This window comes from Mustela nigripes, chromosome 6, assembly GCF_022355385.1.
Source record: "Mustela nigripes isolate SB6536 chromosome 6, MUSNIG.SB6536, whole genome shotgun sequence".
Classification (NCBI taxonomy): domain Eukaryota; kingdom Metazoa; phylum Chordata; class Mammalia; order Carnivora; family Mustelidae; genus Mustela; species Mustela nigripes.
The window spans coordinates 63,169,057-63,196,115 of NC_081562.1; the positions used below are offsets into that span (position 1 = coordinate 63,169,057).

General features: G+C 38.4%; 2 protein-coding genes across 3 annotated transcripts in view; one reads left to right on the forward strand and one right to left on the reverse strand.

Annotated features, from left to right (window-relative positions):
* The window catches only part of SLCO1A2 (solute carrier organic anion transporter family member 1A2), a 117,333-nt gene that overhangs the window by 46,270 nt on the left and 44,004 nt on the right, over positions 1-27,059 (reverse strand). The gene's annotated exons all lie outside the window — the stretch shown is intronic.
* Positions 15,366-27,059, forward strand: part of IAPP (islet amyloid polypeptide) — a 41,588-nt gene continuing 29,894 nt past the window's right edge. Inside the window, exon 1 of the mRNA XM_059404778.1 lies at positions 15,366-15,403. The gene's annotated coding sequence lies outside the window, so the exon portion shown is untranslated. The remainder of the gene's footprint in view (positions 15,404-27,059) is intronic.

The following is a 27,059-nucleotide window of genomic DNA, read 5'->3' on the forward strand; positions in this document are numbered from 1 at the left end:
AAATCATGAAACCCAATAGTTAATGTCACAATTACTGTTGAGTACTTTGGCTCCAAATCAGGGAACGCACGCGTTGTTTCTTCATACCCTCGTGGCCCTGCCAGTGCCAGCCATGTGAACAAACCCCTTTTGTTAGCACAGTGTTGTTTGTACGGTGACTTCTGCTCCTGGGACTGCAATGTCACCAATAAATCTCCATCAATCATCACTGTTAATGAAAACAACTTGCTCAAGTTTTATTAAGTGGAGAAACATTTTCCTTCTCTAACCCCTTCTCAGCATTCAAAAGGGGTCAAGTAATTCTTTAGTATGCATTCTTGCACAAATGTAGTTGAGTTTCTTGCATGCCTACTCATCAGAACCCTACCAGGATTCTTTGTTTTTTATTTGTTTTTTAGCTGTGGTGAAAGCACACTATGGAATTGTTAACTAAATGCATATTTGGGGTCATTGGACCTCTAGAGCTTTTCATCTTGCATAACTGAAACTCTATAACCATTGAAAAGCAATACCTGGTTTTTGGCACCCCTCGTTTGTCAGCCTTTAGTGGTATGTCTCAATCACAGAAGAATATAATGTTTTACAAAATAAATGGTCTTGTTTGTGATTTTTCCTGTGTTAAGTATCTAGACATAGTTTTTTGTTACTATAAATCACTTGGGGGAAATACATATGTTTAATTTTACATTATTCTATAAATAATATAGAATATTATTATTATTATTATTATTAATATTCAATAAGAATAAAGGCTTTCCTTTATTATGGCAAAACTAGGGAAGAAGAAGACTTATCATCCTTCCCCTTGGATGAATGTTAAAAAAAAGAGAGGGCTGCACCAAAAAAAAAAAAAAATCTTATGAAAGTTGTTCATTTCCAGAACCTTCAAATCTCTCCTAGCTCTGCAAGAAAAGAATAGCCTCTTGGTGGTATCCATTTGAAATAATTTCAACCAATACCAAATCAACTAAGTGCCAGTAAGGCATGTGTAGAAGCAATAATAACTCTTTGTGTGATGACTTCCAAATATTTTCCTTCTATTAGTTAATTTTCATCTGAAATAAAAAAAACAAGATAATGGATTCTGCAACTCAACCTTACAAATACGATGTGGGAAACAGAGGCAGAAGAAAATCATTAAATTTCCTTACCTACTGTCAAGCCCTTGAAGCAGGCAGAGTGGCTCTCCTCTAGGGACTCAAATGCCTTCACCTTGAGGCTTTGCTAAGGGCAAAAGGATAATCCTAGCCTGACTCCCCTAACCCCAACTAGGATCCTGTAAGTCTACTTTAACAATTCCTTTAGGAAACTTTATCTCTAAACCTCCAAGAATAGTGTTGACGGTCATTCCCAAGCACATGACCCACTGATATACATCTAAAGGGTCTCACAAGAAGATTTTTATTACTGGTAATAAATAACATTTCTCCCAAACAATAACTAGCCCCTCAAGGTCCTGGACACCTTGCTTCCAAAATTCCTTGGAGACTTACGCCATCCCTAACCCCTTCCCAACTTACAAGTATATAATAGACCACTCCTCTCATCCCTGGGGCAGCACCTCTTCTTGCCCATGGGTCCTGTCCCCATGCTTTAATAAACCACCTTTTTGCAGCAAAGACATCTCAAGAATTCTTTCTTAGTTATCAGCTCTAGACCTCGCCCCACTGAACCTCAACTAAATCCCAGAACTTTGTCATTTGGTGGCTAACATGGGGCTGTGAATCTTTACATCTAGACTCTGAGCTTCAGTGCAAAATTGGTGAATACTTTTCTCTTTTTTTCCCTTTACTCTCATTTCAGGGTTTTTCAAGGAGTGTGGTCTTATTGGAACACTTGCATGTCGATTGCTCAGGCTGTAATCCTCTAGCCCATGGCTACTCAAGGGGAGGAGAATGTCTACCTTTCAGCTGGAAGTTAGTACCCGGACTGGAATGGTAATAAGACCCAGAAACTTGATGCCTTCTCTCTGTTCCTATTCTTATATAGAGTTGTCTCTCTTGGGCATGGGACAGCCACCTTAGTCCCCAGGATGGCTGCCAATCTTAAGACTCCCATGTGAGGTTTCCTCCTGATTGATCTAATGTGATCCCCTCCCTGGTCTTGCCACTTCTGGCCATGGGACCTCCATTGGGAGCAGGCCAAAATGAGCACCCGATTGGATTAACACAACCAGGGACCATTTCCTAGGGAAGTTGGCTGTAAGGACCACGTGTGTTGGAATGTCACATAGACCATGATGGATTTCAGTCTTTACTGTTTCTTGTCAGTTTCTTATACTAACTACTTAAAGCTATGAAATTGGGTAATTTCCCCTTGCCAAACTTTTCTAGTATTTCCATGGGTTAAAATGGCAAAATAGTATTCAGTTTTCAGGACACAATGGGATGACATGGCACAGTATTTTAGTCCATTTACCAGGCACCCATCTGTAGCCTAGGATGCGATGGGGAAGAGGAATGCCGGCACCCCTCCAACGCCTTTTATGGCGGGAATGCCTTCACGGGAAGGTAGAATGGTGATCAATAGTGATTTTTGTTGAGGGATGTCTCCGGTCACTTTTGACACCAGAAACCTCTGACATACCCTGTGTGGGACGCCACCCAGGAGTTGGGGGAAATTTTGTTAATGGGCCTTCTTTACTTTTTTCAGGAACATGGGATCCTCCTCTTCTGTGCCCAAGAATTCTCCCTTGGGATGCCTCTTAAACTACTGGAACCAATTCAAATTACAAGTTTTAAGAAAGAAAAAGATGATCTTCTTCTGTAATACTGAATGGCCTCAGTACTCCTTAGGAGATGGGGAAAAATGGCCCATAAATGGGACTTTAAATTTCAGGTCAATCTATCAGTTAGACCTCTTTTGCAGGAAAAAGGGCAAATGGACTGAAGTTCCATATGTCCAAGCCTTTATGGCCCTAAATCAGGATCCGAACCTGCGGGCCTCTTGTAGAATGTGTCTAACCCTCAGCCAGGTTAACAGGACCCTCCTCTCTCAGGATATATTGGATGATGACTGTCTAAACAGACCGATTCCTTTCAACAAACCCGGGATGTTGAAGGAATTGCCAGCCTGTCCAAAAAAAGAGGACACTGACTCTGTTGCTATCCCTCCTCCTTACAAACCCTAAGACCCTTCTGCCCCCAGCCACGCTGGACATACCAGGAGAGGGACTCCCTATTTACCAGGAGCTCCATCTAAGTATGGGATGCATCCTCTTAGGGAAGTTTGTAATGGAGAAACAAGCACAATAAGGGTCCATGTCCCATTCTCCATGGCAGACCTGGCTCAGATAAAACAACAATTAGGACGATATTCTGAAAATCCCTCTCAATTTATTGATGGCTTTCAAGAAGTATTTATTATGTTTGATTTGACCTGGAAGGATATATATATATATATATATATATATATATATATATATATTATTTTAACTCGTTGTTGCATCCCTGAGGAAAAGAGATGAATCTGGGAGGGGGCACAGGAGTTCACTGATGAGCTAGCAATGAGAGTTAGGGATCATTACCCAGTTGGGGTTACTGCTGTCCCTAACACTGAGCCACACTGGAACTATCAGGAGGATAGTCCAGGGAGAGAAAAACAGGACCATATGATCACTTGTTTGATAGAAGGAATGAAAAAGGATTTTCTAAACCTGTAAACTTTGACAAACTTTAGGAAGTTACACAAGGGACTGACGAAAATCCAGCCCTATTTCAGGGGTGATTGGTAGAGGCCATCCATAAATACACAAATCTGGACCAGCCTCACCTGAGGGAGTAATGATACTAAATATGTATTTTATAAGCCAATTAGCACCTGACATCCACTAAAAACTAACTAAAATGGCTTTAGGTCTTCAAACTCCCACCCAGTGCCTATGAGAGGTAGCTACCAAAGTCTTTAACAATAGAGATATGGCCTTAAGGCAAGAAAAGGACTGGAGGACTAAATTGCAGGGTAAGATACAGGCTCAAAGAGTGGCATCAGACTAACCAGGGGCAAAAGAAGGGGCCAGCAGCAGAAAAAAAAAAAAACAAAAAAAAAAACAGGTAAGTGCCCGTGCTATATGTGTGGCCAGATTGGACACTGGAGCAGAAAATGTCCAAACAAGCACTCTCCACCAGGGCCATGTCCTGTCTGTAAAGAAACAGGACATTGGAGGAGAGACTGTCCTCATCTCCAGAGAGAGAGGAAGGCAGGAACTCACTTCCCTGCCTGAGAGTTGAAGCTAGAAGAACTGGCATGATGGGGCCCTGAGGCTGGTCTGACTCCCTTTGTCATCAAGAAGACTAAGCCCCAGGTTACCCTGGATGCGGGAGGTAAGTTTACCAATTTTTCTTATTGATACTGGAAGCACTTACTCTGTCCTTATTAAGCACTCCAGTCCTACTTGGCTTTCTAACCTTAAAATTGTTGGCGTAGAAGGGGAAACTAAAACATGCCATCAGACAATGCCTTTAACTTGTAAATATAAGAGTCAATTGGTTACTCATGTTTTTCTAATCCTTCCACCTTGTCCCACCGCATTACTCAGAAGAGACTTAATGTATAAACTGGGTAGCCAATTTGCTCTTACTGTAAAGGGGGATGGCTTGTTATCTTTAACATCTGGAGAGCTAGAACTATACTCTACTATCCCTTCCAATGTCTGGAAGAAAGTAAACCCAAAGGTCTGGGATTGTGACATTCCAGAATGGGCTCTTATAGCCCAATCCGTCAAGGTGACCTTAAAAGACCCAACTAATATACCTCATAAGAAACAATATCCTCTAAAACCTGAGGCCAAATCTGGGTTATAACCGCTTCTAAGACATGGTATATTAAAGCCTTGTCAATCTCCTTATAACACCCAATTTTACCAATAAAAAAGCCAAATGGGGAATATCAGATGGTACAAGATTTAAGAGATATAAATGAGGCAGTAATGCCTATTCATCCCATAGTACTTAATCCATACACTATTTTCACCCACATCCCTGGTGATGCCAACTGGTTTACAGTACTTGACTGAAAAGATGCCTTTTTCTTTTAAATCCCACTAAGTGAGGAAACACAAACACTATTTGCTTTTGAATGGATTTCTCCTTCAAGCCCACAGGCTGCTCGGTTAACCTGGACAGTCTTACCACAAGGATTTAAAAACAGTCCTCATCTACTTGGAGCTGTCCTTAACAAAGATCTCCATGATGTATCCTTATCATACCATATCTTATTGATACTGGAAGCACTTACTTAAGATGTATCCTTATCCATACCATTATGTATCCACATAATTCAGTATGTGGATGACGTTTTAATCTGTAGTCCCACAAAGGAGACATCTGATGAAAATTCTATAACTTTACTTAATTTTTTGGCAGATAGGGGGTATCATGTAACCCCTAAAAAGGCACAAATATCTCAACAAAATGTACATTATTTAGGATATGAATTAACACCCCATCTATCTACTGATAGAAAAAGGGCCATACTAGATCTTGAGCCTCCAACTACAAAAAAACAGCTTTGCACTTTTCTAGTTTTTGCCGCCTGTGGATTCCTGGGTTTGGACTCTTAGCCAAACCATTATATAACTCAATTAAAGGCCCCTAAGAGGAACCTTTGCTCTGGACTAAAGCTCAGCAGACAGACTTTCAAAACATTAAAAGCAAAACTTCTGTCAGCTCCAGCTTTGGCATTGCCAAATTTGGAAAAGGCTTTCACTCTATATGTAGCAGAAAAACAAAGCCAAGCCTTGGGAGTTCTCGCCCAAAAATTAGGGAATGAAACAAGGCTGGTGGGCTATTTTTCAAAGTCACTTGACAGTGTAGACAAGGGTGGCCACCTTGTCTTTGAGCAGTGGCTGCCACAGCTCTTCTGGTGGAAGAAGCCTCAAAGCTCACAATGAGACAGTCCCTGACAGTGATGACCCCGCATCAGGTCCAGAGTATCCTAGAAACCAAGGGCCACCAAAGGATGATGGGAGGCTGCCTTTCTAGATACCAGGATATGCTTTTAGATGCACCTGAAATAATACTTAAAACCTGTCAAAATTTAAACCCAGCTTCTCTGATCTGTATCTGACCATCATACCTCTATAGAACATAGCTGCTAAGAGGTTATTGATCTTACCTACTCTAGTGGGCTGGATTTAAAGGACTCTCCTATTGAAAATGCAGATGATAACTGGTTCACTGATGGCAGCAGCTTCATGGACAAGGGAGAAAAACGGGCTGGATATGCTATAGTCAGTTTGATTAAAATGATTGAGGCAAAACCCCTTCCAATAAATGTTTCTGCCCAAAAAGCTGAAATAATAGCACTTACTTGTGCTCTTCAATTGGCAAAAGATCTAAGAATTAACATTTATACTGAATCTAAATATGCCTTCCTGGTACTACATGCCCATGAAGCTATTTGGAAGGAAAGAGTATTGCTGTCAAGCCATAACTCCCCAATCAAATATGGGCCTGAGATCATAACCCTTCTTGAGGCTGTACACCTGCCCAAGGAGGTAGTGGTAATTCACACCAAAGGACATCAAAAGATATGACCTTAGAATCTAAAGGATACAATTTAGCAGACCATGCTGCCAAAGAGGCAGCAAAAGGTAAACAGATATTAAGCCTCATACCAGTCTTAACTCCAATGGAGTCCATAACTCCCATCTATTTAGACCAAGAAACTCATATTGCTCAGGAGAGAGGATATACTAAAAATACACAAGACTGGCTTGTTAACAATGAGGGAAAAATTTTTATGCCTAAAAATAGTCAATGAAAGATAATATAGGGCTTGCACCAGGCTACTCATTTGGGCAAAGAAACTTTAAAATATTTAATTAAAAATATATTTGATGGAGTAAATTTGACAACCACAATAAAACAGTTTTGCCAATCCTGTGTTATCTATGCCCAAGTAAACCCGGAAGGTGGAGCTCGCCCTCCCCCTCTTTTGAAACCAGTCCAAAGGCGTGCATCCTATCCAGGGGAGGACTGGCAACTTGATTTCACACAAATGCCACCATGCAAAGGTTATAAGTATCTATTAGTATTTGTTGATACCTTCACGGGATGGGTCGAGGCCTTTCCTTGTAAAACTGAAAGAGCTGTAGAAGTAATTAAGATTTTGTTATGAGAAATTATCCCTAGATTTGGCCTTCCTTGATCTCTTCAAAGTGACAATGGTCCTTCTTTTACTGCTCAAATAACTCAACAAATAGCCCAATCCTTAAAAATTAAGTATTTCTTGCATTCAGCCTGGCATCCACAATCCTCCAGAAAGGTAGAAAAAACTAATCATACTTTAAAATGTCATCTTACTAAGTTAAGAAACCCAGGAAAATTGAGTTACTCTTCTACCAATAGGACTTCTCGGGATGAGAACTGCTCCAAAACAACCTCTAGGACTCAGCCCTTTTGAGTTATTATATGGAAAACCATTTCTTTCTGTAGACCTGTTATTAGATGAAGATAATAATGCTTTGTTAAATTATTCACTGGAAGCTGGTTTAATTCATAAGCTACTCAATGAATATACTAATCATATACTCCCCAAACCTGATCTAACTATAGCCGAAAACCCACCCCACATAAATCCCGGAGTCATGGTTTATTTAAAGAATTGGAAGTCGGATATAATAGGAAAACTACATCTAAAATGGAAAGGTCCATATTAGGTCATACTATGTACTCCCACTGTGGTAAAGCTAGAAGAACACTCTTCATTGGTACATATATCTAGAATAAAACCTGTACCTTCACAGGAATCCAGTAAGCAAATTAACATGCCTTTTTACTCCTGTGAGCCCATAGAAAACCTCAAATTTCTCTTCAAACAAAAATGAAGGTTGTATATATTCTCTTTATCTTCCTTTCCCCTATATTAACTGACAATTCCTTCCTACAGTGGGCACAGCATTATGCTGAACTACAAAATCAAACAGATTGTTGGATATGTGGAATTTTGCCTATGTCAAGTACGTCCAGGTTACCCTGGTGGGATTCCCCTTTATAGGGCACTGATTGGCATTCTCTGCAGGATTATATTTCAGATATAATAGATGGAGACAGTATGTATCAGGATAAATCTATCACTAATCAAGATGTTTCTTCCTGGCCCATGATCAGTGAAACATGGAATTTACCAGGACATAATCAAACTTTTTCATACTCATAAAATATTAAAATCCCAACTGACCTTGCAAGCCCACAAATTAATACCTACCAACTAGGGCTTAAGCTATAAAACCCTACTTATTGCTATACTGAGGATGGCATATATCAAATTTGGGATACATATTTTGGCTTAAACCCACTATTGGACAGCTCAGTCAAAAGGCTTGACAGTAAAGACTTATTTCTTTTATGTTGGGAACAAAGAAATCATACATATGATACTTGGGCAAATAACACATGACATCTAGGATGGCTATCATTAGAAATGTGTTCCCAAATAATTGTACTCCAGGCTACTGATTGATTCACTACTGATTGGGTAAGGCAACCTGGCATTAGATGGCCAGCTCCAAACGGAACCCACTGGATATGTGGAACTAACCTGTGGCCCTGGCTTCCTCCAGGATGGATAGTTCACTGCACCTTATGATTTGCCTGGATTCATGGGCACATTACTAAAGCCATCACTACTCCGGCTAATCTCCCCAATTTAAAGCAAAGATGGGCACGATCTGTTTTTAAATAGTATGATCACTTAACATCCATTTTTGCTCCATCTGTGGGACTAGAGGATGTCATCTGTCACGTGGAAGCCTTTAATAAATATACTGCAAAGGCACTCAGTGATTCACTAAATAGCATCTCCTTACTTAATATCGAAGTCACACGGATGTACAAGGCAGTCCTACAAAATAGGATGGCCTTAGATGTCCTGACAGCAGCACAGGGTGGCACGTGTGCAATTATCAAAGCAGAATGTTGTGTGTACATCCCAGAATATCACAAAAATGTCACAGGACTAATAAAAGATGAATATCCAGATTGAGGCTCTACAGGATTCTTCTCTCTCAGTGAATTGTTAAGTTCCTGGTTTAAAGGAGGATTATGGCCAACAATTAAAAATCTCCTTTTGGAAAAGATTATGCTGAGTGAAATAAGTCAAGCAGAGAGAGTCAATTATCATATGGTTTCACTTACTTGTGGAGCATAACAAATATCATGGAGGACATGGGGAGTTGGAGAGGAGAAGGGATTTGGGGGAAATTGGAAGGGGAGGTGAATCATGAGAGACTATGGACTCTGAAAAACAATCTGAGGGGAATGAAGGGGGGGGGGGGGTGGGAGGTTGGGGTACCAGGTGGTGGGTATTATAGAGGGCACAGATTGCATGGAGCACTGGGTGTGGTGCAAAAATAATGAATACTGTTATGCTGAAAATAAATAAATTTAATTAATAAAAAAAAGAAAAAAAATCTCCTTTTTGGACTTCTCATTCTTATAACCCTATTAATCTTAATGTGTTGCCTTGTTCAGTGTTTCTCTATTTGGTGCCAAGACTCCATTGCCGCAATGACTTCACGATGACAGATGATCCTCACCATGCACAGAGACACTTCTTCACTGTCAGCACTGGATTCAGCTGCCTCCGTCTTTCATAACTCCCCCTGCACATTCCTTGCTGATCAATGTTGACCCGAGTAGGTAGGGACAACTCTATGCCCCTATTCAGCAGGAAGAAGTTACAGAAGATGAGACCTTCCACCCTCAACAACCTTAAAGATTCAAGGGTAAAAATTGTTCAGGGGAGAATGATGTGGGAAACAGAGGCAGAAGAAAATCATTAAATTTCCTTACCTACTGTCAAGCCCTTGAAGCAGGCAGAGTGGCTCTCCTCTAGGGACTCAAATGCCCTCATCTTTTGCTAAGGGGCAAAGGACAATCCTAGCCTGACTGACCCCCTACCCCCAACTAGGATCCTGTAAGTCTACTTTAACAATTCCTTTAGGAAACTTTATCTCTAAACCTCCAAGAATAGTGTTGACGGTCATTCCCAAGCATATGACCCACTGATATACATCTGAAGGGTCTCACAAGAAGATTTTTATTACTGGTAATAAATAACCTTTCTCCCAAACAATAGCTAGCCCCTCAAGGTCCTGGACACCTTGCTTCCAAAATTCCTTGGAGACTTACGCCATCCCTAACCCGCTCCCAACTTACAAGTATATAATAGACCACTCCTCTCATCCCTGGGGCAGCACCTCTTCTTGCCCATGGGTCCCGTCCCCATGCTTTAATAAACCACCTTTTTGCACCAAAGACATCTTAAGAATTCTTTCTTAGCCATCGGCTCCAGACCTTGCTCCACTGAACCTCGCCTAGATCCCAGAACTTCATCAAACATAGACATTATTCCTACATTCTTACTTCTTACATTCAGAGGAGGGACCAGGAATGCATAACTCCAGGCAAAAGTAGAGCAGAAACTTAAATGAGTCATAGACTCATACATTGATTACACCATCCAAGGAAAGAATGGAAGACATAAAAACACAAACACAAAAACCTCCAACAGCAATCCAGCAATAAGAACACCCACCTGTTACTTTGGATAACATACTGTCTAACTCTGGATAACAGACTGAGATGTGAAAAGTAAACCTGAAACCTGACTTCTAAATCTTTTGGGGAACTGATTATAAATATCATCAGTGTTATGTCCCATGCCAAGTCATCCTAGAGAATGCTTAGATAAAGCCATTGTTTTCCACACTTGCAATTTTTAAAAAAGATTGATTTATTTTGGAGAGAGAGCACAAAAACATGGGCAGGGGCAAGGGTGTGGGCAGAGAGAGAGAATGTCAAGCAGACTCTCTGCTGAACTACTGAGTTCAGGGCCTCACCCCAGCTTGATCTCACAACCCTGAGATCATGATCTGAGCCAAAACAAAGAGTAGGAGGCTCAACCAACGGAATCATTTGGGTGCCCCTTCCACACTTGCAATTTAAACTCTTTCCTTTCTTCAGATTATTATCCCAATTCTTTTCTTCTTTTTTGCCTTTATAAACCTAATTTTTGCATACAAAAATATATTCTTTCATTTAATTCTGGCATGTAGATACTGAGTTGCTCCTTTTCCTCACAGAGATAAGATTTTATTTATTTATTTATTTAATTAGATTTTATATATTTGACATACAGAGATCCCAAGTAGGCAGAGAGGCAGACAGAGAGAGAGGAGGAAGCAGGCTCCCTGCTGAGCAGAGAGCTCTATATGGGGCTTGATCCCAGGAACCTGGGATCATGACCTGAGCAGAAGGCAGAGGCTTAACCCACTGAGCCATCCAGGCGCCCAAGATTTTATGATTTCAAAGCTCCCCAAATAACAGAAAATCCTTTAAAATGTTTCCATTTTCCCCCAACCCATTGATTTATGTATTTATTAATTCATATTAATGGAGAGAGCTAGATAGACTAAAAATTTCAGAACTGGAACCCCAATTGGTGAATTCTAGTTTAGTTGTGAGTTGTTTAAACTCTTTGAGCCTATTTTTCCTTGCCTAAGATGTGGGATAGCTATGTGTTTATGCCTACCTTGCAAGACTGTTAATGAAGATTGAGTTATAAAATTTACATAATGCCCCTTGTGGGGTTGTTGAAATGAAATAGTTACTGCATAAATGGCAATCATTATTATTTCATTCATTCCCCAAATATTTTGAAGACTCTACTGCATTCCAACCACAGTAGTTGGTGCTAGGGATACAAAGATGAAAAACATATGTGCTTGCTCATAAGGTATTGGGAGAGATAGACAATTAAATGGTAATCATAGCTAGCTAATGCCATTATGCAGGCAATTTGAGCTAAGTGCTGAGAAGAGGCAATTAATGAAAACTTTTTATTTGGATATTCATTTGGAATACCGTTTGAATACAGCACAATAGTTTAAATATTGGGGCTTTGAATCGAAGCACAGCCAGTTTGAAAGGTTGTTGTTAAACTAGCTGTGTGATATTGTATAAGTTGCTCTAATCTATCCACGTGATGAAGAGAGTCTCTATGTTTCATATCAGCCAAGGTCCAGACAGGAAAACAGAACTCATGACAGGTAATTCAATAAAAGAATTTAATATGGAAAATCAGATATAAAAGTGTCAGAAGAGTTTAGAAGTCAAATTGGGGAGATGATGGGCAATCGAGAGATTTATACCGTAGGAAGTCACTCCCACACCTAAGGCTGAATCAAAAAGGGAAAAGGCCTGAGCTGTAGGAGCAGGAGTCCTCAAGGATACACAGCCCTGGCCGGAAGCACCACCTACAGAGGAAAGATATGCCCAGGCTTTCCTTCTCTTTACAATCTCATCAAAAGTTCATAAATAACAGAAGTCAAACCAATGAATCACTGAAGTAGTAATTAGTAAAAGTTTACTGTACATACACCAAAAAAAGAAAGTTAGAAAAACTAGGAGCACTCAAATCAAAACATGGAATGAGGTTCAGAAGGATATTATTATAAAATATATAGTAAGTAAACAAAACAAAACAAAATATATAGTAAGAAAACAATGGCTATTTCATTGGTCAGTGGTTATTTCTTATTAACTTTGGGAAAGAGTTTAAGTTTTCCTTACAATTACCAGAAGCATAAGCAAGAAATGACCTAAATCCAGTTAGTCTTGCCAAAATAAGTTAAGTAGCTTTGTTTGTACAAGTAAACTGGTATTGTCTGCTCCAGGAATTTCCAAGGCTGATCTTATTTGTTTCAGTTTTAACAACTCCAGTCTTAAACCAATACCTAGCATTCACAACCTAACTTGAAATCAGTTGCAAGAGAGCCTGGGAAATTTCAGTTTTAGAAGGCAGTATCTTGAGATGCAGGGAGGATCAGAAGGTAAGAGGCAGAAAAACAATTAACCAATTCAACCACAATCAGCTGCAGTAGAATTAAGATAATATGTAATAAATGCATAGCAGGCTGTTAGCACACAATCAGCATTCAGTGAAGGGTAGCTATTTGTATTACTAGATAATATACCTTCAATCATTAATGCTTTAAATTCTTAGTAATAGACTCAGGAGATTTAACAGAGTCTCACATATACAGACATTGCAATCTCTTTGTGATACCCAATAAGACATGGGGCTTTGCACCAAATAAACTGATTTTCTCTTAGCTCATACATTAGTCAATTACTTTTACATCATGTAAACACAGCTGTCGCCATCAAATCTTCACATAGCAAGGCATATCCAGCTTTCTAATTCAAGTCACATGGGGAGAAAATGGCCAAAGAAATCTGAGCTACATAGTCTGAGTTACCACAAGTGCTTAGTTAGACTGCTTCAACAAGCAAGGTTTTTTTTTTTTTAGGATTTTATTTATTTATTTGACAGAGAGAGATCACAAGTAGACAGAGAGGCAGGCAGAGAGAGAGAGAGGGAAGCAGGATCATGACCTGAGCTGAAGGCAGAGGCTTTAACCCACTGAGCTACCCAGGTGCCCCTACAAGCAAGTTTTTATAGGACATTAAAGTCAGACATAAAATCTTTCCATGGTGGAAGAAGAAAAAGGGAAAAAAAAAACCATTATTATTCCTTATTCTTACTATTTCCTTTTATGCAGATTGAATTCCATTGGCATGGCATGCCTTTCCTCTCTCTGTAACCTCATTTACCCCATGTGAGACAGCTGATCAAATCCAATGACTTACCTGGGGAAGTTTATGTATCTGGTGGTCAACTGTAAGGAAGCCTGCTTGCCAACAGAAGTAAGCCACATTCCCTCATATCAGCTTCTTAAGTATTAAAAGTGATATTTTGGACTCTCTGTGCTATACTTCTCTGTCTTATTTTTTAGTGGGCTCACAATTAGGATGAGGGGAAAGCTGATATTAATTGATATTTATTTTTTGGACACTCTTAAGGGCCCATAACCAGATTGGAAAAACACAAGATCTATTATAGTATATACAGTGTGATATCATTTTTTAAAAAACTATAATTAGAGGGGCGCCTGGGTGGCTCAGTGGGTTGGGCCGCTGCCTTTGGCTCCGGTCGTGATCTTGGGGTCCTGGGATCGGGTCCCGCGTTGGGCTCTCTGCTCGGCGGGGAGTCTGCTTCCTCCTCTCTCTCTCTGCCTGCCTCTCTGCCTACTTGTGATGTCTCTCTGTCAAATAAATAAATTAAAAATCTTAAAAAAAGACTATAGAGATAATAACAAAACTATAAATATTATATTCTACTTTCTATATGGTAGGCATTATTCTAAAAGATTTATGGATATCAATCAGTTTGATTCTCATAAAACTCTATGATGTCAATGTTATCTTAACCTAAAAGATGTGGAATTAAGGTACTGAGAGGTCAAGTAAATGTGTGCAAGGGCACACAGCTTGTAAGTGTTAGGGTCAGCACTGAGACCCATGCACTCTGGCCTTAGAGACTATTTTTTTTTTAAGGATTTTATTCGTGTGTGTGTGTGTGAGAGAGAGAGAGAGAGAGAGAGAGAGAGAGAGAGAGTGCATGAGCAGGGGGAAGGAGTTGAAGGAAAAGCAGACTCTCTGCTGAGCAGAAAGCCCAGTATGGGACTAGATTCCAGGGCCCTGGAATCATGACCTGAACTAAAGGCAGATGTTTAACCAACTGAGCCATGCAGGCATCCTGGCTTTAGAGGTTATTAACCATTACCCTAATCTGCCTCACCACCATGGTGTGTGGGGTGTGTGTTGGGGGGTGGTTGAGGGGTGGTTCACTGTTGTATTTTTTAGATAAAATACTGAAAAAACAAAACCAGAATCTTGACAGTGGTTATCTCTGAATGGGATTATCATTTATTTTGTTTTTTCTTTCCTTTGGAAATTTCTATTTTTGTGTGCTATTTTCCACAAGAATGGTTATACCTTTTTCTTTTTTTTTTTTTTTAAAGATTTTATTTATTTATTTGACAGATCACAAGTAGACGGAGAGGCAGGCAGAGAGAGAGGAGGAAGTAGGCTCCCTGTGGAGCAGAAAGCCTGATGTGGGTCTTGATCCCAGGACCCTGGGATCATGATCTGAGCCGAAGGCAGAGGCTTTAACCCACTGAGCCACCCAGGCACCCCTGGTTATACCTTTTTTATTAAAAAACAAACAAACAAAAAACCACAAGGAAAAGAATGTCTTTCATTGGATTTTCATTGGATTATTTTTTTAAGGTAATATGAACACAGCACATTTCTAGTCCCTGTTAATGTTCTATTCTTAACTACTTCTGTTTTTCTTCTTGCTTCTCTATTTTGGTTTCACTAAGAACTTTTATGTGTCTCCTTTTTTCTCCCTTCTCTTTGATTACTTGGGCTTCAATTTGGCCAAACAGCTGAAAGCATCCGTGATTTCCCAGACTGGAGCTACTGAAAGAGCTGGAAGGCACCTGGGGTCACTATGCAGAACTTCCTACTGGATGTGGTTACAGACCATGAAGGTATTCATTCCAGCCTTTACTCTGGGGATTAAATAAAACAATTGTTTAAGTTATACAACTTGAGCCCTAAATATATGTCAAGCAAGCAGTTTGGGGACTAGTGTTAATCATATGATAAGGCACATGACTGGCTTCTCCTTCAGGTCACCCTTCAGCTGAATTTGTCCACATAACAGCTTGGATCATTAGACAATTTAAAATTATCTTTATTTGTGGTCATATGCTGTTTTATTTATGCCTCTAATGGGCCACTAAATAAAGACAGGAAGCTTGAAGAGCACTGCTGTTAAAATATAACGTAATGGGGAGCATTAAAAAATAATAATGTGATAGATTTCCCTCAAGATTATTGTCATTGGATCAGTAAATTTCATTCATCTAATCAAAATTTTTACCTAGTACCTTATTTTATAGTACTGTTGTTCTAAAAACAATTTTTGGAGAATAATAATAATAGGTGGAAAATTAAATCTAGATGGTCTTTATCATACTCAGAGAAATATCTGCAAATAAAACATAACAACCATTCCTTATTTCCTCAGTTTGAAAAAAATTCAAACATTCTAAAACTAAGCTTACTGATTTAAAAAAAACTTTTTTAAACATTCTAAGTATAAAAATTTCTAACATCATAATATCAGCTTTTTAAATTTTAACACCTTAACATGTATAATAGTTAAACACCAACCTACATTTTCATATATGATTCCTTGTAGCCGAATACAACAAATTTTTGAATTTGTTTCTTAGCATGTCATACATTTTCTCACAACACTAATTTAAAATGAGGAAGTGCATACCTGTGTTAAATAAAATGATATATATGAGAAGAAATTAGTTTTTATACTATTACTATCAAATATCATAATTAAATTAGGTTAATAATTGCCTATAAACACTTAGGTAGAATCATCTACTTTTAAATAAACTGTTTTTTAATTTATAAGAAAATTGAAAAGATTGTACATTACCGTGAAGGAGAATAAGAATCTCTCGTATAAGCCCAGAGAGACTGGCAAACACTGGTCCAGTCAAGTTCTCATTGGCAAATATGTATATACGATGTATATATGCATGCAAAACACTTAGTAAAGCACTTTAACACACAAATCATTTTGACTAAAATCTAAAATATCATTGAAGTTCATGATTCTTATCCATAAAGTATCTTAATAGTTGGCCTGCTGACCTCTCTTTCAACCTATTCCGATGAGGAACACTCCCCACCAGAAATGAATTGTGTTGAAGTAGAGCTTTTATGAAGTTTCATTTGTTGGATCTGCTCCTTTAAGCCACAGTATTGTTTTAGCAATGTTTATTTTGGTATAACGTCAAACATAGAGAAAATTTGCAAGAATATACAGGATTTTCATATACGCTATTTTTTTTGTTATCAAGTTCTTATTTAAATTCTAGTTAAAATATCATGTAATATTTGTTCAAAATCTCTTTATCTCTTTACTCAGATTCACCAGTTACATTTTGCATCATTTTCTTCCTCATCTCTTCCCTTTTCCTCCCCTCCCCCTTCTCTCTCATTCTCTTTGTGTATACATATTTCCCTCTCTGCTTGGGAGCCACTTGAATACTTTGGAGATATTGTGGTCCTTTGTAACTAAATATTTCTGTGCGTATTTCCTAAAAACAAGGATATTCTTTTATATAATCAGAACACAATTATTGAAGCCTGAGAATTTAACATTGGTTAAATATTCTTATCTAATCCATGGATTATATTCAAATTGTGTTAATTGTCTTAATAATGTCATATAGCTTTTCTAAATTTTTCCTTTGTTGTTTCTTTGTTTTTAAAGATTTTCTTTATTCATTTGAGAGAGAGAGCACAAGTGGTGTGGAGGAGGAGGGAGAGAGGAAAGAAAGAGGGGAGGGGGAAGGGAGAAGGAGAGGGACAAGCAGACTCCCTGCTGAGTGGGGAACCCCATACAGGGCTTGATCCCAGGACCCTGAGATCATAACCTCAGCTGAAGTCAGATGCTTAAATGACTGAGACACCCAGCACCCCTAGCTTTTCTATTTTAGATCCAGGATTCAATCCGGCACCATACACTGTATTTCATTATCATATCTTAGTTTATTTTGATCAGGAACAGTTACTCAGCCTTTTTTCTTTTTCTTTTTCTTTTTTTTTTCCTTTTCTTTTTAGTGTTTCTTGACCTTAAAAGTTTTTTGAGTGTAAGTTAGTTGTTTTGCAAAATATCTCTCAGTATGAGTTTGTCTGATGTTTCTTCATTGTAAGTTTTAGCTACACATTTTGGATAGGAATACTACTGAAGTGATATGTCCTCCTCAGGGTTTGAGACACATGACGTCAGTTTGTTCAGTTGTGCAAATGTTAGTTTTGATCATGTGGTGAAAGTATATCTGCCAGTTTTCTTTCTGTACAATTATTATTTTCCCTGTGTAATTCATAAGTAACTTCTATGTTTTCAAAATATTCTTTAATAGTGGTAGGGAGAATTATAACAGACTCCCTGTGTCTGCTGAATGCAGGGAGAATGTGTTTGTCTTGGACTCAATATAGAAGTTAAACTTCTACCAAAAAACAAATAGGAAAATGCAAAAAAACAAAAAAAGTAGAAAATAAGAGAAATACCAAAAATATAAAAACAAAGAAAAACAACAACATAAAATAGTATAATAAAGACTTAGAAACTTATTGGAAAAAATTAAAAATGGTCATTGTGGAGGTTAAAACAAAAAGTAGAATGGAAGTGAGTAAAATTTACTAGACCAATTCCTAGACTAAGTCAGACTAGATGATATGATCTTATAGACGATCATAAATATTTTTGTGTAATTTGTGCCAGAAATATCCAATAAGAAGAACAATAGGGAAATAAATAGAAGTATGTGTTCATCTAGAATTTGGAATTGGTGAATTTAACTTGGCAATGGGTTAAGGCAGTAAAGGAATCTAAGAGGCCAGTAAGTATAGAATTGAATTATGGACCATGAAGTCAATTTTTTAAAAAATTTTTATTTATTTATTTCAGACAGAGCTAGAGAGAGAACATGAGTGTTTGCAGGGCCAGGGGCAGAGGGAGACACAGACTCCCTGCTGAGCAAGGGGCCCAACATCGGGTTCCATCCTAGGACCCTGGGGATCATGACTTGAGCCAAACAGAGAAGCTTAAATGATGGAGCCATCCAGGCACCATGTCATGATGTCAAATTTGAATGCAGAAGGAAGGGAAGAATGAAGGAAGTGGCAGATAGAAACCACAGGGAGAGTCATGTTGTAAGTAATGTAAGAGAGATGAAAAGCTGATTAACTGATAAGGTTAGAGAGTTAAATAAATAAAACACTGTCAAAGAAAAAATATCCAGAATGCACTTCCTGGTGCAAGATGTCAGATGAGTAGTAGTTTTTTGAGGTAACAGCATCACAGAACAACCAGACAGGTGTGCTGTTGATCTAAGAGTGGAAAGAAAGTGAAATGGAAGATTGCTCAGAAAAGCAATGCCCAGATTTGAATAACTGATACACAAGGATGTGAAATGTGCCCAGGTTAAGTAAAAAAAATTCTCAAATGCATCAAAGAAGTTTTCAAATTGTTTCTCAACCATTTTTCTCAATTGTTTCTCAACAATTGTTTCTCAAAAATTTTGTTTCTCAAAATTTTGATATGATTTATAATTAGTTTATGTTAAGATTGTGGGTTCTTCTGACATGGAAAAAAAATATATTTCTCCTGGGGGCAACTGGGTGGCTCAGTCAGTTAAGCATCCAATTCTTGATTTCAGGTGAGGTTATGATCTTAGGGTTGTAAGATCAAGCTCTGTGTGTGGGCCTGCATTCAGCACAGAGTCTGCTTGAGATCCTCTCCCTCTGCCCTTCCCCCACACCCTCCCACTCGGGTGCTCTCTCTCTCTCTCTCAAATAAATAAATGAAAAAAAAAACAAATGAAAAAATGAAATGAAAAACAAAACAAAACAAAACTATCCTGACCAACATTTTAAAACAATATCTATTTTCCCCTTTCCTTCCTGATTCAACCCTTACATATAAAGTTTTATCAAGGTTTAATATTTGGTAGGGGTTAAGCTAGCATGATTCTGTAAAGTCTCTTAGAAACTTAGAAAAGTGACAGTCCATATTAAGTGAAACAGAAATTCCAGAACATCCATGGAAAATGGTAGGAGAAGGGGTCAAAAAGCTCAGAGAAGCAAACATGCTAAAGTAGATGTCACTTAAAGCCCCAAACCCTACCAGTCATCTGTGTTCCTCAGGAGAGACTCCAAAGCATACTTCATTTGTCCAAGCCATACACATTCATTGGTGAGCATTTTTTCTTTTTTTTTTTTAAAGAAATTCAGGGATGACTACCCTCTGTAGGCCAGGGATAACATTAAGTTTCTATTCAAGAATAGAGCTCTCTAAGAGCAAAGAGGATGATAGAATCACCACACAATAGAGGTCAGATAGTAGCATTTAAATATCAGAAGCAAAGTGGGTATAATTATTTTAAGTAGTATTAAGGTTGGGGTAGTAACCAGTGGGATCTGAACTTCAGAAAGTTAAGGGGTTCATTAGTAGAACATGACAACCTGAGGTGCAAGATAGATGAGTAACCAACAAGAATATTACTCAACCTATACAATCACAAGAAATCAAGGGTGGATTATCAGGAGGCTGAGTGCAGCCATTCCTAATAAAATGTGCAGTATCTTGTTCTGTTTCCTGATATGAGCCATTTTTAGATTAGAACCTATTGACCGAAGGGGAGGGAGGCCAGGTCCCCAGGAGGAAAGGACCATTACATCTCAAGTCTAGATGGTTTCTTCCAGTCTGTCCTCAGTGAGCTATATAACCATTTACTAGGGTACTCTTATGCTGGGGAAAGGGATATACTCAGACATTTCAGCAGCTAGTATATAAGGTCTGAGTTGACACTGATACCTCCCATTAGTCTGGGCCATATGTGGGCAGACAATAAATGGAGTCCTAGTCCAGATCTAGCTTGCAGTGGGCTCACAGACACACTCAGGGTCGTGTTTTTGTTTTTTTGTTTGTTTATTTGGGTTGTGTGGGGTTTGTTGTTGTTGTTGTTGTTGTTGTTGTTTGTTTGTTTGTTTTGGATCAGCTATAAGTAGACTGGATATTCTTGGTAAATGGCAGAAGCCCCACGTTTGTTCCTTGGCTTATGGGGTAAGATATCTCATAGTGATCTATGGAGAACAGCAGAAATTAATGCCACCCTAAAAGACCAAAAATTCAGGATTCCTTTTCTATCTCCCATTTAACACATCACTCTGTCCCCTGCAATAAATAGAAAATGCTAGAGGATGATAATAGGTTACCCAAACTCAAACTAGCAGGAATCCCATTTGTAGTTGCTGTGCAAGATATGTCATCTGTTCTAGGGAAGGTTAACATGATCTTCACTCTTTGTTATACATGTTTACTATATAACCATTGATCCATGAACTATACTATTTTCTGTATCAGAAAAAAGAACCAGAAGTTGCTCATATTTGTGTGGGAGGAAAAATGGTATACATCTACAGAGAAAGCTATAATGGGAAAAGACAATGTGTGGAGGTTATGGCAAGCCCCGGTGTGAGAATCACAACAGAGACACCCCTGAGTTTCCAAAGCAAGGCCATGTTCTCTGCAGCTACCAGGCCCTGGGAATGATGGTGTCAAATGACCATGTGACCAGAGCTGCCCACGATGAGCTGAATTCTGTTGCACTCACCAAGTCAGAGAGTGAGGTGGGTGCAAAGCTATCAATCGTAAGAGAAAAGTGAGGTATTTGGCATGAGGTACAAGCAAGTTCAGAGAGCCCGAGTGAGCTGCAGAGCAGATAGACCAGACTCTGTGTTATCCAGGAGTGTTATCATGCATCTCTCCAACAGTCATATCTACGCTATTAGCAAAGTTCCTTAATATCAGCTAACAGCAGACCAAAAAATATGAGCTCGGTTCACAGACGGATGAGCTCAATATGTGGGTGTTATCCAGTTATCCCTAAAGAAATGTTATCAGATAAGGTTTTGCCCCTGAGGACATGCCTTAATGGCCAAGAAATCTTCAGTGTGATAGGAAATGATTTTATTTTCCAATCGCAGATTTCTAGGCTCTCTATAATCCCTTTCAGTTCTGCTAGAAAACAGGTCGCCTTCTGAACACACCTCTCTTTTGCAGTGTCTTTTGTTGCCATTAGCAACAACCAGCTCAGCAATCAATGTTTCTCTTGCAAAACCTCCTTATCTGTGTCACAAATTTCTTAGGTACTTTTTAATTTTCTAGGCTATTGCAGACAAACTCTTTGACCAAATGTTTTACCACCATGTAACATGAGTCACCACCATTCTCCTAGATCATATTAGAGAACTTTTCGCCACTTGAGTCTTAACACCAGTGCTTCATACTTCACTTTTGTTACAGAAGAACTATATTTCTAGTAAAAAACTTCTGGATTTATAAGGTCTTGTGCAATCGTGATTCAGAATAACCTCAAAAGCCTCGAAGACATTAAAGCAACAAGATTTTTTTCACCTGTACAACTCTGTTGTTTGGCGATGAGGTACATATAGTGTGTACTTAGCTGAGCCAGGCTGGATGTGAGGCTTCTGTTGTGGTTCACTTCCATGCCACATGTTTTCCTTTAAAAACACAGGTGACCTGAAGCATATTCTTCTCGTGTCAGCTGACAAAGAGTGCAAGTGAAGTAAGTAGAATATGCAATTGCAATGCTCCTTAGTTTCGTGCTGAACTTACTCAGTATCATTCTGGCTGCATTCTACTGACCAGAGCGTGACAAATGGCCAAGCCAATGACGGGGGTGGGGAGCGGTGGCAGAATATATTCACCTAGAGCCAGAGGATGTGAAAAGATCCATGGCCCCAACTGTAAAAGCCATATTCATTGATATACTCACCCTCTGCTCCAGCTACTTGTATGGGCTACTTACTTTTTCCAATGCACCTACCACACTGTTTTTCCCTTTTACTAGAAAATGTTTCTGCTTCCTCTGCTAATTCCTCTTATTCTTCAAGGTCAGACCCCCAAAGCACCAGTGCTAAGTCTCCCCCAACCCATCTTCATCTGCCTTCATACAATTTGTTATTTTTCATTGCATCACTGTTTCTTCATCATAAATATAGAAGTATCTGTATCTCAATATAGATTATTATGTATTTAAAGGAAGATTATAATATTTTACTCATAAAAAAGATCTTCTACAAAACAGCTTCCCAAACTGTGTGAACAGATTAAAGGGGTGGTGAGGTATGACGAGTCGAGCAAAAGATGGCCAGTCTGGCTTTGGGCCAACCAGAGTCCTTAAGGCCAGGAGCAGAGTCCTCCAGGTGGGAGCAGCCACTATTGTTGGCCCTGATATGCAACACAGATAGTTATTTTCTTTCTTTCTTTTTTTTTTTCAGATAGTTATTTTCTTTTTTAAATTTTATTTATTTATTTATTTATTTATTTATTTATTTATTTATTTTTAAAGACATATATTTTTATCCCCAGGGGTACAGGTCTGTTAATCGCCAGGTTTACACACTTCACAGCACTCACCAAAGCATATACCCTCCCCAATGTCCATAACCCCACCCCCATTCTCTCAACCCCCCTACCCCCCAAACCCTCAGTTTGTTTTGTGAGATTAAGAGTCACTTATGGTATGTCTCCCTCCCAATCCCATCTTGTTTCATTTATTCTTTTCTATGTGTGCCATAGAAAAACCTTTTAGGCACCTAGAAAATTGTTGTTCTGTTAATCAATATTTCCTAAATTCTCACTGACTACATTAACAAACTATATATCTTTTCTATAAAATAATTAAATATCACTTTAAAATTGTATATTTGGAAGCAAATATTCTAAGTTCAACATACTACAAGTCAGTGTCCTAGGATTTCTTGGAGTTCAGGGTGCAGAAATCAAATACGCTGTCATAGAATTTCTTAATTATGATATTAATACATAGAAAACCATGATTGTGCAAAGTACATAAAGACTACATGCTTGAATAACATTTAAAAAGATACCATTAACTGAGTCTTTCTTTTCTTAAGTATACTGAAGTCCAACTGATAGAAGTAAGTCAGATAATAATAAACAGAAGTTTGTCTAAGAAAAATTGTTCAGTACATTTTTTCTGGTCAGGAGAAAATTGTATGTGCTGGGGGCAAATGAAAACATGCCAAGGTGATTTATGAGAGAAAATAATTTCTACGTGTCTATTTTATCTACATCTGAATCTTGGCTGATCTGACTTTCCTTTCTACAAGGCCAGAAATCAGGGAAAAAACGAAAGCTTACGGGTGGGTTTTACCTCCTCTCTTTTCTCTGGTACTGGAGAGCTATCTCTGCGTCTTCTTTTACTTTCCTGACACTCAAACCAGTGCATACGATGTAGATAAAAATAACCAGGTATTTCCCTTAGTTTAGAGATCTCCACCATGGTGAAAGAAATTATTAAAAGCTTTATAATCAAAGCGTATTTAATCCCACCTACTCTTCTAAATGTCCTTGAATCAATATTGTTCTCTTATCTCCTTTGATGCCACTTTAGTCCAATTTGCCATCTTGTCTAATGTATTCTCAATGTTAGCACTTTTATTTAGTAAGGGAAAATAATTCCTCCTCCCTTATTTGATGACATAACTCTCCCCATCCTGCTTGGTACAGTTTGGGTCAGTAAACATATATGATATACCTAATACATATAGAACAGTCTTCTAGATGCTTGGAGGATAGGTAGCTTTAGAAGATGTGGTTTCTATCTACAGAAGGCCTATGGCTTAATAAATATCTATTGTAGTAGCTGTAACTGAAAGTTATGTCATGCCACTGCATAGGCTAAGGAATAAGAATGTAGGTCCTAGAACCAGACTAATTCCAATCCTGACTCATAATTTTCTAGTTATCTGGTCTTAGAAGAATTATCCAACTTGTTTCCTTATCAATAAAATCTGCTCAATAAGGAAACCCTACTTCAGAGTTGTGTTACTGTGAGCTACTATGTGCAGAGATCTGAGCATCATGCCTGGAGCACAGAAAGTACTAAAAAAAATTGGTTACTATTATTATTACTATTATTATTGTTACTTATTATTAAAAGAGAAAAAGAGCAATCCATCACCTGCCTGGTTCCCACAGCAGTCCCTCATCTGCAGGCCTCTGGTGTCTGGCCACCTCTATCTCCTACGCCCCCAACACATATGTGCACAAGCATGGACACACACATATACACATGAGCATACACACATACATGCCTGCCCAAGCATGTGTACACATGGATCTTATTTTCCATATGTCTACAGGTAGACAAATGTACATTCTAATGTGAACACTTAGAGGTAATGACTCCAGTTTTATCTCTGTTAACCCAAAGTAGTGACTGGTTTCAAAACAAAGGGAAGGAGAAAGTAATTCTGTAGCCTGCTGTTCTGGGCATTTTTTTCCCCCCAAGATTTTACTTATTTGAAAGAGAGAGAGAGAAAGCTAGCACAAGCAAGGGGAGAGGCAGCCCAGCATAAGACTCAATCCCAGGACCCTGGGATGATGACCTGAGCTGAGGGCGGATGCTTAACCAACTGAGCCACCCATGCACCCAATGGCTCTTTTTTTAGAGTAAGCAGAACCGCAAAGAATTTCATGAAAACCAGTTGTAGCTAATTTTACTGGTCATGAAGGAAAAAGTGGAGCAGATGAAAGTCTGTCCTGTCTACCTAATCCCCAAAATGATGTGAAAAAGGCAGGCACAAAAACTGTTGTGTAACACTAGAGAAACTGAATAAAAGTAATTTTTATTTTATTTTTTATGTTTTTATTTTTTTTGAGATGGTGAAGACTTATTTTTTATTTTTTCTCACTTGCATTTTCTAAACTTTTTTTTTATTGTGTTATGTTAGTGACCATACAGTACATCATTAGTTTTTGATGTAGTGTTCCATGATTCATTGTTTGCATATAACACCCAGTGCTCCGTGCAATCTGTTTTAAAAAATTACTTGGGAAATAGTCACATTAACTCTCTATGTTTTAAGTTAGTAGATTCTTGCCAACTTTGCTGTTTACTTGAAACTGCGTGAAATTGACATCAGTATCCCAAGCAGTCAAAGTATTCTCTCAACTTAGCCAACCAATTTCTTAAGCCGTTCCCCTAATGATGTCTTTTAGGATGCACAGATGTGTTAAAAACAGGACTTGAAATACTTCTGAGTTCATCTAAATCATATGAATTACTTGCAAATTATTTTACACAAAGGGCTTTGATTAATACAAACTAGTGATGTAAGTTGACTGTAGCTCAAAGACTTCATTTTTCTCAAGTTTTTCAAAAAAGGTCATGAATTATGATTCATCAATCTCTGGCTTATGGAACTAGATAATATTTTACTTTCATTACCCATCAGGCTATAATTCTGAGTTTGTAGAAATGTGACTATCTTCAAATTCATCATACAATGGCAAAAATTGTTCTTCATTAGCAGAATAATAGCTAATAGATATAATTTACTAGCACATTTTTTTGTTTGAAATATCATTGGCCCTACCAATATGAGAAATTTTAATTAAGCATCTGTTGGTGGTCCATTAAGTCTTCCCTTTGGCTGGGCTAGATGGGATTTTAAATAAACTAATTCCAAAATCACTCTCTGTAGGTTAAAATTTTCCTATACTCCTTCTTAGTAAGGTATTACAGAATTCCTGTTAAAAAATGTATTTCCAGGGATGCCTGGGTGGCTCAGCTGGTTAAGCAGCTGCCTTCGGCTCAGGTCATGATCCCAGTGTCCTGGGATCGAGTCCCACATCGGGCTCCTTGCTCGGCAGGGAGCCTGCTTCTCGCTCTGCCTCTGCCTACCTCTCTGACTGCCTGTGCTCGTGCTCTCTCTCTCTCTAACAAATAAATAAAATCTTAAAAAAAATGTATTTCCATGCATAAAAGAAGCTCAGTATATATGTGTATCTTGGCTAATAATATATCAGCTGTTATCAGATTGCCTTATGCACAATGAAATAGTTGGTCAAAAGATACAGCTGATCACTTATGAAGATCTACCACATGCCTCCAGTCAGACTAAAACACCTATATATGCTGTGAGAAACCCCCACACAGAGCTAACCCACACATGGCCTATCCACACACCCTTATGATACACACACCCTCATGATACACACCTGTTATCCTAGAGTCAAATTGTCATTGTCATTTGTTTTTCCTTTTTTAGTCTATCTGAGAGATGATAGGTGAAGTTAAAGACTACTATGAGAAAATGTTTTTTAGTCCCTTTTGTTCTTCTCCCTTTCCCTTAACTCCTCAGACATGTCCCTCAGGGGTCTCATTTTGTTCCTCTCCAATGTGACACCAGCTAACTAAGGACACCATTCTCATTAGAGGGTAATGTCATCTTTCTCCTTCCCAGAAAACAAAAATGAATAAATATCCTTCCACCTTCTTTAAAAAAAATGTGAAATATGTCCCTGTTTGTAAAATAAAAGAGAAAGCCCTTACCTTGATTATGTCATGTAAAGGAGAAATTTCAGGAATGGATATTTCCATTGGCAGGGACATAGGACAGAATAGCACACAATTTTTCAATAGCTTTCTTTTTTTTTTTTTTTTTTTAAAGATTTTATTTATTTATTTGACAGAGAGAAATTACAAGTACACT